The sequence below is a fragment of the Zingiber officinale genome, chromosome 10B (assembly GCF_018446385.1).
Source record: "Zingiber officinale cultivar Zhangliang chromosome 10B, Zo_v1.1, whole genome shotgun sequence".
Taxonomy (NCBI): Eukaryota; Viridiplantae; Streptophyta; class Magnoliopsida; order Zingiberales; family Zingiberaceae; genus Zingiber; species Zingiber officinale.
This window is the reverse complement of record NC_056005.1, coordinates 39,722,461-39,732,015: the sequence shown is the minus strand read 5'-3', so window position 1 is coordinate 39,732,015 and position 9,555 is coordinate 39,722,461. Positions and strand designations below refer to the sequence as shown.

At 39.8% G+C, this 9,555-nt stretch overlaps 1 long non-coding RNA gene across 1 annotated transcript; it reads right to left on the bottom strand.

Annotated features, from left to right (window-relative positions):
- Positions 1 to 3,861: 3,861 nt before the first annotated feature.
- LOC122030319 lies at positions 3,862 to 4,664 on the bottom strand. Its single transcript, XR_006125392.1, has 3 exons — positions 4,567 to 4,664; positions 4,394 to 4,484; positions 3,862 to 3,928 (listed from the first exon to the last, which is right to left on the bottom strand). It is a non-coding gene; the product is annotated as an uncharacterized LOC122030319 (long non-coding RNA).
- Between the last annotated feature and the right edge of the window lie 4,891 nt (positions 4,665 to 9,555).

The following is a 9,555-nucleotide window of genomic DNA, read 5'->3' as shown; positions in this document are numbered from 1 at the left end:
CCCTCTATCCAGCAGCTCCTGTAACTGTACTTTTAGCTCCTCCAACTCCTTAGGTGCCATGCGATAAGGAGCCTTGGACACCGGTGCTGTCCTCGGGATCAACTCAATCGTGAACTCCACTTGCCTTTTTGGGGGCAAGCCGGGTAATTCCTCTGGAAATACGTCGGGGTACTCCCGAACTATAGGAATGTCAGAAAGCAGTGGGGTATGATCCTGATCAGTCTTAATCATAGATAACAAATACCCCTGGCATCCTTGAGACAATAATCTCTGAGCTTGCATAGTTGAGATGATAGAAATCCCCTCATCCTTAGTACCCATGAATACCCAGGACGGTAGACCCGGAGGTCTAAATGTAACCACTCTCGCACTGCAATCCACGGTAGCATAATATCTGGCCAACCAGTCCATACCCAAAATGATGTCAAATTCTAGCATATCTAGAACCTGCAAGTCCACTACAAGGGTCTGACCCTCGAAATCCAACGGACAATCTCTAATCTCCTGACTGATATTTAGTATCTCTCCCGAGGGTAAAGATACCGCTAATATATGAGTCCGACGAACTGGTAATCTACAAATCTTACTCAGAAATACCCGAGAAATAAAAGAATGGGAACTACCAGTATCTATCAACAATAGCATAAACCCGTCCTGCCTCCGTGCCTGCCGGCGGCGTCTCAGTGCCAGTCTGAAACTGTGCTGATGGAGTAGTAGCTAACTGCTGAGACTGGATCATCGGACAAGAGCTAGGTGGCATCGGAAAATGCTGATGTGCCGGATGCATCTGATGTGACGGGACAGCCGAGGAATACTGCATAGCCAAGGTGGTATACTCTGCTGATGTGGAGTGCTCTGCATCTTCCGCGGTCCCTTCGGCCGTCGAGTCTGAGTATTATGACTTTCTTGAGGAGTAACCTTGACAGCCTGTAACTGAGCCTTCAGAGTACAATCGCGGCTCACATGCCCCGGAAGCTTGCAGTAGTAACATATATCTTGGCTCAATGGGCAGTTAGGTTTAGCGTGACCCTCAGCACCACATCTAAAACATCTGAGTTCCCCAGAGTAATCCTTCTGAGGAGGTCTAGAAGAACCAACAGATGATCGTCCTGTCTTCGATGATCGCTGGGACTCCCCCGAAGTAGCCCGGGATCCCTGCCATTTCTTCCGTTTCTTCTGACCTTGGTTCTGTTGTTTCTGAATCGAGGTCGTACCCTGAGCATTTTGCTTATCCTTTCCTTTTTCTAGGGAAATTTGCTGTTGTGTCATCTCAATCATCAAGGCTCTATCCAACGCCTCCCGGTACGTACTAGGAGTGAAGCCAGACATCCTGATACGGATATATACTGCAAGACCCTGAGTGAACTGATCTAACCGATCACTCTCCTGGGCAACTAAATGAGGGCAATACTCAGCCAATCGGTTAAATTCCGCATCATACTCCATCACAGACCGATCACCCTGCTTCAGATGTAAGAATTCCTGTCGACGTGCCATACTATAAGGAGCTGGGAAATACTATCTCTCGAATGCCTCTCGGAATAAAGTCCATGTGATGCTCTGGTCTCCAAAAAGTGTCTTCTGCATCTTCCACCATGTAACAGCCTGAACTCGAAGGTGGTACGCAGCTAATTCGGCTTTTTCTTCTTCGGTACACGACAAATACTCAAAAGTATCCACATTTCCCAACCAAGACCGAGCAACCGTCGGGTCGGGAACCCCATGAAATAGAGTAAATCGGTCCTTTACCGACCGAGCCAATAATGGGATACGGGCTCTATCCCTCACCCAAGGAGTAGCAACCGGAGTAGGGATAACTGGGGGTAATCTCGGAGAAACCGCCTGAGTCTGAACACCCGGATTCCTCATAGAAGTCGCCTCGTGCTCCTCTGGCTCAACCTCTACTGACTCGATAGGCTGCTTCCGGGGTCGCCCCGGACCACGACGCGGATGAGGGGTCGTATCTCTGCGCTTCATTCCTGATAAGAACCACAAGGTAAGACTACAACACTATAATACACAGTGATTTAACTTACATCCTATAGCTTGGAGATATCCTGCCGCTGCCTGGTCCCAACATCCGGACGGTCACATCGGAAGAAAAAAAATACGGATCCCGAGTGTAAAACCTCGTAACTTCGGAGTCCTCGTAAAACTCGTAAATCTCGCAATCCTCGGAAATCCAAGACCCGAGAAATAGATATCGTAACCTCAAAACTAAAACACGAAATAACGAAAACCTCTAAAAATCCAAAACCCGAAAAGAAGTAGGCCTCGTAAACCCGCTCTGATACCACTAAATTGGTATCAGAAAAATCTCGAAAAACCAGAACACATAGCAAGACAGGTATCGTACCTGCTCTGATACCACTAAATTGTCACATGCGGCTGGAATATTTATGCACAAAAGAAACACAACCACGCAGTTAAATATCTAGCCCACACGGCTATATCGAAAACACAGCGGAAGAGCGAATAAGAAACCCACGAATGCGAAAGTCCACAAAATACCACAGGTATAAGTCCACAATACATGTATCGAACATTGTTCGTTTTCACAACTCTAAATCCAACAAAGTCGAAGTGTAGGAAAAGAGAAACAAAACCAAAAAAGGGTCTCCGGATATGACATGGGAAGGGGGACCGGCCAGCAGCATACTCCAAGCATGTCCATATCATCTACCTACTGCCTGAAACCGACATAATATAAACGGGGTAGTGAGTACAGGGAACTCAGCGGGTACAGACAGGATAAAGCATGGTCTACATAATGAGATAGGAATCAAAGAATACAGTCTCCATAAGTAAAGAATAAGAATATGCTATCATAACATAACTCATCTATCCAAATCTGATAAAATAACTGTGCATGAACATACCTGACATAATAAATGCATATAACGTAAATGTACATACCCGAAAAGAACCAACACCCTGATACCATGATCCGTAAACCCACCGAGTCAATAACAAACTCCCGACACCTGTGCAATACATATATGACTGCAAATATATGTAAAGTAAATGACATGTATGCAGCATGGCATCCATATGCAGCATACATAGCTCAGACAAATGCAACAATACACAATCACATGCAACTAATATCTAGTAAGTATGTATGCAAAAGTATCCCCACAGATGCACCGTGCATCATATGTAAAAGTGCATGCATGCTCCATGGTCACCCCCGCCACCTCTCTAGACACCACGACCCCTGTATGGCCGAGAGGCTTGGGTCCCTGACCACTCACATCTCTAGCCCTCTGACTACTGTACCCTCAAGACTCACTACTCCAGAGTGGTCGAGGCTGACAGAACACTGAGCGGCTAAGTAAGCACGACAGGACTAGCTCCACTCCTAGCTACCACTCTCCATCAGTGGTCAAAAGGACAACTATAAACGGCTGACGACTCTCTCAACCACAAGGGAGACACTAGTCGTCAACAATGCAATGAATGATGAACATGATATATATATATATAATCATCATCCATGCCACAACCTCAAACCTCATAAACACCTCCAATACCCATAATAGACGTAACTACGCATACCACTACGCAAATGGAATGTTAATTATGTACACCCCATAACACGTACCAATCACAACCTAGACAGGTATAGATCACAAATATCCAATACGGTCATCCCTACAACACTCTACATGTGTATAACCAATTGAGTCACAGATAACTAGAATAGAGACTGTAAAGAATCAACCCAGATCATATCAAAGATCAAGCAAAAGTGACAAGCAGGAAAGCAACCAATAATCTGATTTAAGGAATGCAACCTACTTATCCAAATATAACCATGCTTTTAAAGTTCAAAGAACTAAATAGAAATTAAGGAAGAAATACCCGCCTCGATATATCCCGCAATCAACAGAACCACCACGTCACGCAACTCGTCCAGATCAAGGTCCTGTGTCACACATACAGTTTATGTAATATACATTTACATACACTACACATAAATGAATCACCTATAAATAAATAGCCAATTCTAGAGTAATAGCTAACCATGATTTCTACTCCTTCCCATTACCTTCCAATAAGAAACTAACCTCAACATCATGATCCTGACTTCAGATTTAGGTTTATCTACATCTACAACCTCTAATTAACCAGCATAACAACTTTCACATCACTGTTAACCAATTCCGATTAGCAACCCACAACATTCCTAGCAAAACAGTACGCCCAACATCTTCAACAACTGAACCAACCAACTTACAACCTTTGTTGATTCCAACATTGATCTAAATCAAGGAATACACAAAAATCCACTAGATAACACCCTCTACAACCATAGACCGATCAAGAGAACAGAACAGTGAGAATTCACTAAGAATATGTGAACAACACAATAACCAATCGATCTCCTTACCTCTGCTTCTTCTATCACCGGAGATGATCACAACTCTAGTGGAGGAATCAATCCAATCCAGCTGTGGTGGCCGGAATCACCACAAAAACCTCTGTTCTCAGAAACAAAACCACTCGAATCAATACCAGAAGAAGGATCGGAACCCAAATTTATGACAGAAACCTACCCCTTACCTCCAATATCCCGATTAGGGCTCGATCTTGTTCTTGCTAACGAACAGAGAAGAGATCGGAACCCTAATTCACAACCAAAACCTCACAGTAAACAAAACTCACCTCACGGATCGGATCAAGAGAGGAGAACAACAATTCATTCTCTGTTCCTCCTCAATCATAGCTGGTGGCTGCCGGAAGGAGACGTTGTCGGATTGTAGAACACCACAGCAAGACCCCCCTGCTGGAAATTCATCCCACTCGACCGCGGCCTTAATCAGCAACCACGAAGAAGGGATCCAAGATCTGACCTAGGATCGCTGACCAATAGAGAGAAAGAGAGCCGAATCAGGGAAGAAACTCGAAGCTAAGGCACAAATCCAAGAAATAGAGGGAATAAGGTTCGGATTACTTACCCTTGAAACCCTAATTGCCCCTTCACGCCGGCGATCGGTGGATCGGCCCGATCCAATGGCGTCGATCGGAGAAGAAAAGTCGACAGAATCGGCTGAGGAAGAAAGAAATCGGAGAATGAAGGAGACCGAAGGCTCGACAAGTTTCCCTCCTCCTCGCTCCAAGACCGATCTGTGCCGGCGACGATCGGCACAAGAAACTCCCGAATCCGAGACCCCTCGGTCGAAGAAGACCCGGAGTCCACCGGTTCCGTCGTGCTCCAGCAAGCTCCGGCGACGAGCTCCTCCGGCGATGTCGACGATCGCTACAGGTCCGTCCGCGAGAGAGAGACAGCGAGAGGAGTCGGGGAGATCGATGAAGAAGGCTCGGGTGATCGGTGTTGGGTTTGGGGGAAACGGCGTTTTGGGAAGGGAATAAAAGGAAAAGAAAAGGATTTATAATTAAAAATATTTCCTCACTTAAACGGGTATCTCAAACAGGCTTGGTCCGAACCCGCCGATCGATCCCCTCAAAACCTTCCGTACGAGCTCCGAAAAATTCCCAGAAAATTTCCAAAAATTCCGGAAAAATTCTATAAGACTATTTCCTAAATAACCTTATTATTTATTTATTTATTATTATTTATATTTTTTTTTCCGATATCTCACAGGGTAGGACTATTTGGAAAACCTCGAAGGCATGGTTACTTTAATGAGTTCCTTGTGACTCACCATAGCCCAGAAGTTTATCCAAAGAATGCTTACTTGTTGAACCCAAAACTAAATCTAAATCTAACACAAAATTAAACCAAACCCTTAAATAGAACCTCAATTCATCTCACAAAAATTATAGGATTACCTGATTGAAAACTTAGATCGGGTGAGATGACTAAGGAATTTAAAATTCAAATTAAACTCATAACTATAATTCTATAATCAATTAATCAATTTGAAAAATCTTTAAAAAAAAAATCTTTTAAAACTTCATTTCAAAATTATTTGAAAAAACTTTCAAAATCTTTTTAAACTTAATTTCAAAATCGTTGAAAAATCATTTCAAAATCTTTTTAAACTTAATTTCAAAATCTTTGAAAAATCATTTTAAAAATCTTTTTAAACTTAATTTCAAAATCTTTGAAAAATCATTTCAAAATCATTTTAAACTTAATTTCAAAATCATTTTAAACTTAATTTTAAAATCATTTCAAAATATTTTAAAATCTTTTCAAAAATTAATTTCAAAATCCTTTCAAAACTTAATTTCGAAATCATTTTAAAATCATTTCAAAATCATTTAAAACTTAATTTCAAAATATTTTAAAAAATCATTTCAAAATCATTTTAAACTTAATTTCAAAATTTTTGAAAAATCACTTCAAAATCATTTTAAACTTAATTTCAAAATCTTTGAAAAATCATTTCAAAATCATTTTAAACTTAATTTCAAAATCTTTGAAAAATCATTTCAAAATCATTTTAAACTTAATTTCAAAATCTTTTAAAAATCATTTCAAAATCATTTTAAACTTAATTTCAAAATTTTTGAAAAATCATTTCAAAATCATTTTAAACTTAATTTCAAAATCTTTGAAAAATCATTTCAAAATCATTTTAAACTTAATTTCAAAATCATTTCAAAATCATTTTAAAAATATCATTTCAAAATATTTCAAAATTAATTTCAAAATCTTTCAACTTAATCAAAATCCAAACTAAATCATTTTAAAATCTTTAAAAATTAATTTCAAAATCCTTTCATAAAATTTTAAATCTCATAAATTCTTTCAAAATCTTTTTAAACTTAATTTCAAAATCTTTGAAAAATCATTTCAAAATCATTTTAAACTTAATTTCAAAATCTTTGAAAAATCATTTCAAAATCATTTTAAACTTAATTTCAAAATCATTTCAAAATCATTTTAAACTTAATTTTAAAATCATTTCAAAATCTTTTAAAATCTTTTCAAAAATTAATTTCAAAATCCTTTCAAAACTTAATTTCGAAATCATTTTAAAATTCTTTCAAAATCTTTTTAAACTTAATTTCAAAATCTTTGAAAAATCATTTCAAAATCATTTTAAACTTAATTTCAAAATCTTTGAAAAATATTTGAAAAACTTATTTCAAAATCCTTTGAAAAATACTTGAAAAACTTATTCAAAATCCTTTGAAAAATACTTGAAAAACTAGTTTCAAAATCCTTTGAAAAATTTGAAAAACTTATTCAAAAACCTTTGAAAAATCTTTGGAAAACTAATTTCAAAATCCTTTGAAAAATACTTGAAAAACTAACTTGAAAATCTTGCTCCCCTAAATTTACTAGACTTACAAGAATATGGAATTAGCCCTGAAGGAAATGGAGATTTGAAGTTTGACCATGCTCATACTTTAGGGCTCTGATACCTGAACAAAATAATCTGGATAACTTAAAATCTATTTAACCTCCTGCTTGGACTTAAAGACCAGCTAAAATAAATAACCTAAATTAAACATTTAGTCACTCCCTCTTTGTATTAACAAATTCTTACTCCTATCTTTTCAAAATTAAGTTTTAATGCTAAGTACCTTTTAAACTGAACCTACATTCTCAAAATTCATTGTTTGCAAAAGGCTTAGCTAAAGTGACTCATATAGCAACCTTCAAACTTTCTCAAACTTAGCCACCTTATAAATTTTAACTCTAAATGCTAAAATACTTTTCTAAAGACATCATTCGAAATAATCCATATATTAGCCTTTTAAACTTAGGTGAAAAATATTTCGTTTAACTAAGTTTCACAAGCCTTCTTCTACCATCTCTCAAAAAAGATTGTTTTCTTAAAATCTTAAAACTTGCTTTCAATTGATTTTTGATATATGGCAAAGGGGGAGAGTAGAAGAAAATTCAAAGAATTAAAGAAAATTGAAAGGAATTCAAATTTTAAAAAGTGAGCTTTTATTAAGGGGGAGTCTTTATATTAAGGGGGAGCTCTGCACTTAATTTAGTTCTGCACTTAACTATCATTATGCTTGTATTTTCATGCTTATCTTTTAATGGCATTATTTTCTTAACTTTGAATTTTTGTTGCCATAATCAAAAAGGGGGAGATTGTTGGTGCAGGAAGCATCCGACGATCGAACCTAAGTTTTGATAATGGCAAAGGGATTCAAAGTTAAGATTCCTTGTTATCTAACATGTTGAATGAGTATTTCAGGAAAGTCCTAACTGCGGTTAGGCAGGTGAAAACCCTAGGGGGTGGTAACCCTAGGTCCTAGGGGGTGGTAACCCTAGGTGGAGAAAAGTCCTAGCTACGGTTAGGCAAAGGGAAAACCCTAGGGGGTGGTAACCCTAGGTCATAGGGGGTGGTAACCCCTGCGAAAGTCTTGGCAGGTCGATGGCTTGCAAAACTCCTGGGGGTGGTAACCCTAGGTGAAAAGTCCCGTGTCGCGAACCGGTGAAAGACCGGACTAGCCGGAAGCGGATGTCCAAGCAGAAGTCCTAAGCATCAGGTCGAGAAGTCCGATCCGGAGGATCGACCGCTGGTGTAAAATCTCCGAGTGGAGTAGGTGAGGGCGCGTGCAGAGGGGAAAGAGGCGCCTTGTCGACCTAGGGCTTCCTACGGAAATCCAAAATCAGACTGACAGATCAAGACCGTCAATTATTACTTCATGCGTTTTATCGATTCTAACATTGTCTTGCGGGTATTTTCTCGACTAACCTTTATTTGCAAGTGAGGAACTCCACGAAAAAGTCTGGCGCGCGGATGGATCCGCGGGAACCAAATTCTATCCCTCAGCGACTTGCCACGTGAGCATCTCGTTGGTTGGACTTGACAGGCGCGGAAGAGATCCAGGCGCCCGGAACCGCATATAAAAGGAGGGTTAAGGTGCAGCTTCAAGGACAACAATCTTCTAAGCAATCTCTCTGCAACAAGCTGCTAACGACTCGATCCAGAAAGTGCTGCAACGACACCCCGACAACCTGGAGCTTCAGATTTAGTTTTTGTTGTCGGTATAATCTGTTTACTGCTTTGAATTGTAATTAGGCTGTAATATTTTTATCGTGCTTATAGTTGTTGCCCACGGAAAGCGATCAAGGATCGCGGGCCTTCGAGTAGGAGTCACCTTAGGCTCTGAACGAAGTAAAATCGACCTGTCTCTTTGTGTTGTCTCTTTATTTTTATTTCCGCTTATTCCGCTGCACGTTTTAACTCTGATAGTTTTCCGATAATCGAAAGAAACAGCCACGAACGCTATTCACCCCCCCTCTAGCGTGGTCTCGATCCAACAGCTAGCTCATCATTGCCTCCATATATCAAGAAATATTCTTTAGTCCTTCTTAAGTACTTAAGAATATTGTTGACCGCTATCCAGTGACTTTCACCTGGATCTGACTGGTATCTGCTCGTCATGCTCAAAGCATACGAGACATCAGGTCGAGTACATAGCATGGCGTACATGATCGATCCTATGGCTGAGGCATAAGGGATCTGATCCATGCGGTCTCTCTCCTCTCTAGAAGAGGGACCTTGAGTCTTCGAAAGACTCACGCTATGTGACATCGGCAGAAATCCCTTCTTGGAGTTCTGCATGGCAAACCGAAGGAGTACCTTGTCAATATATGTACTCTGACTTAGG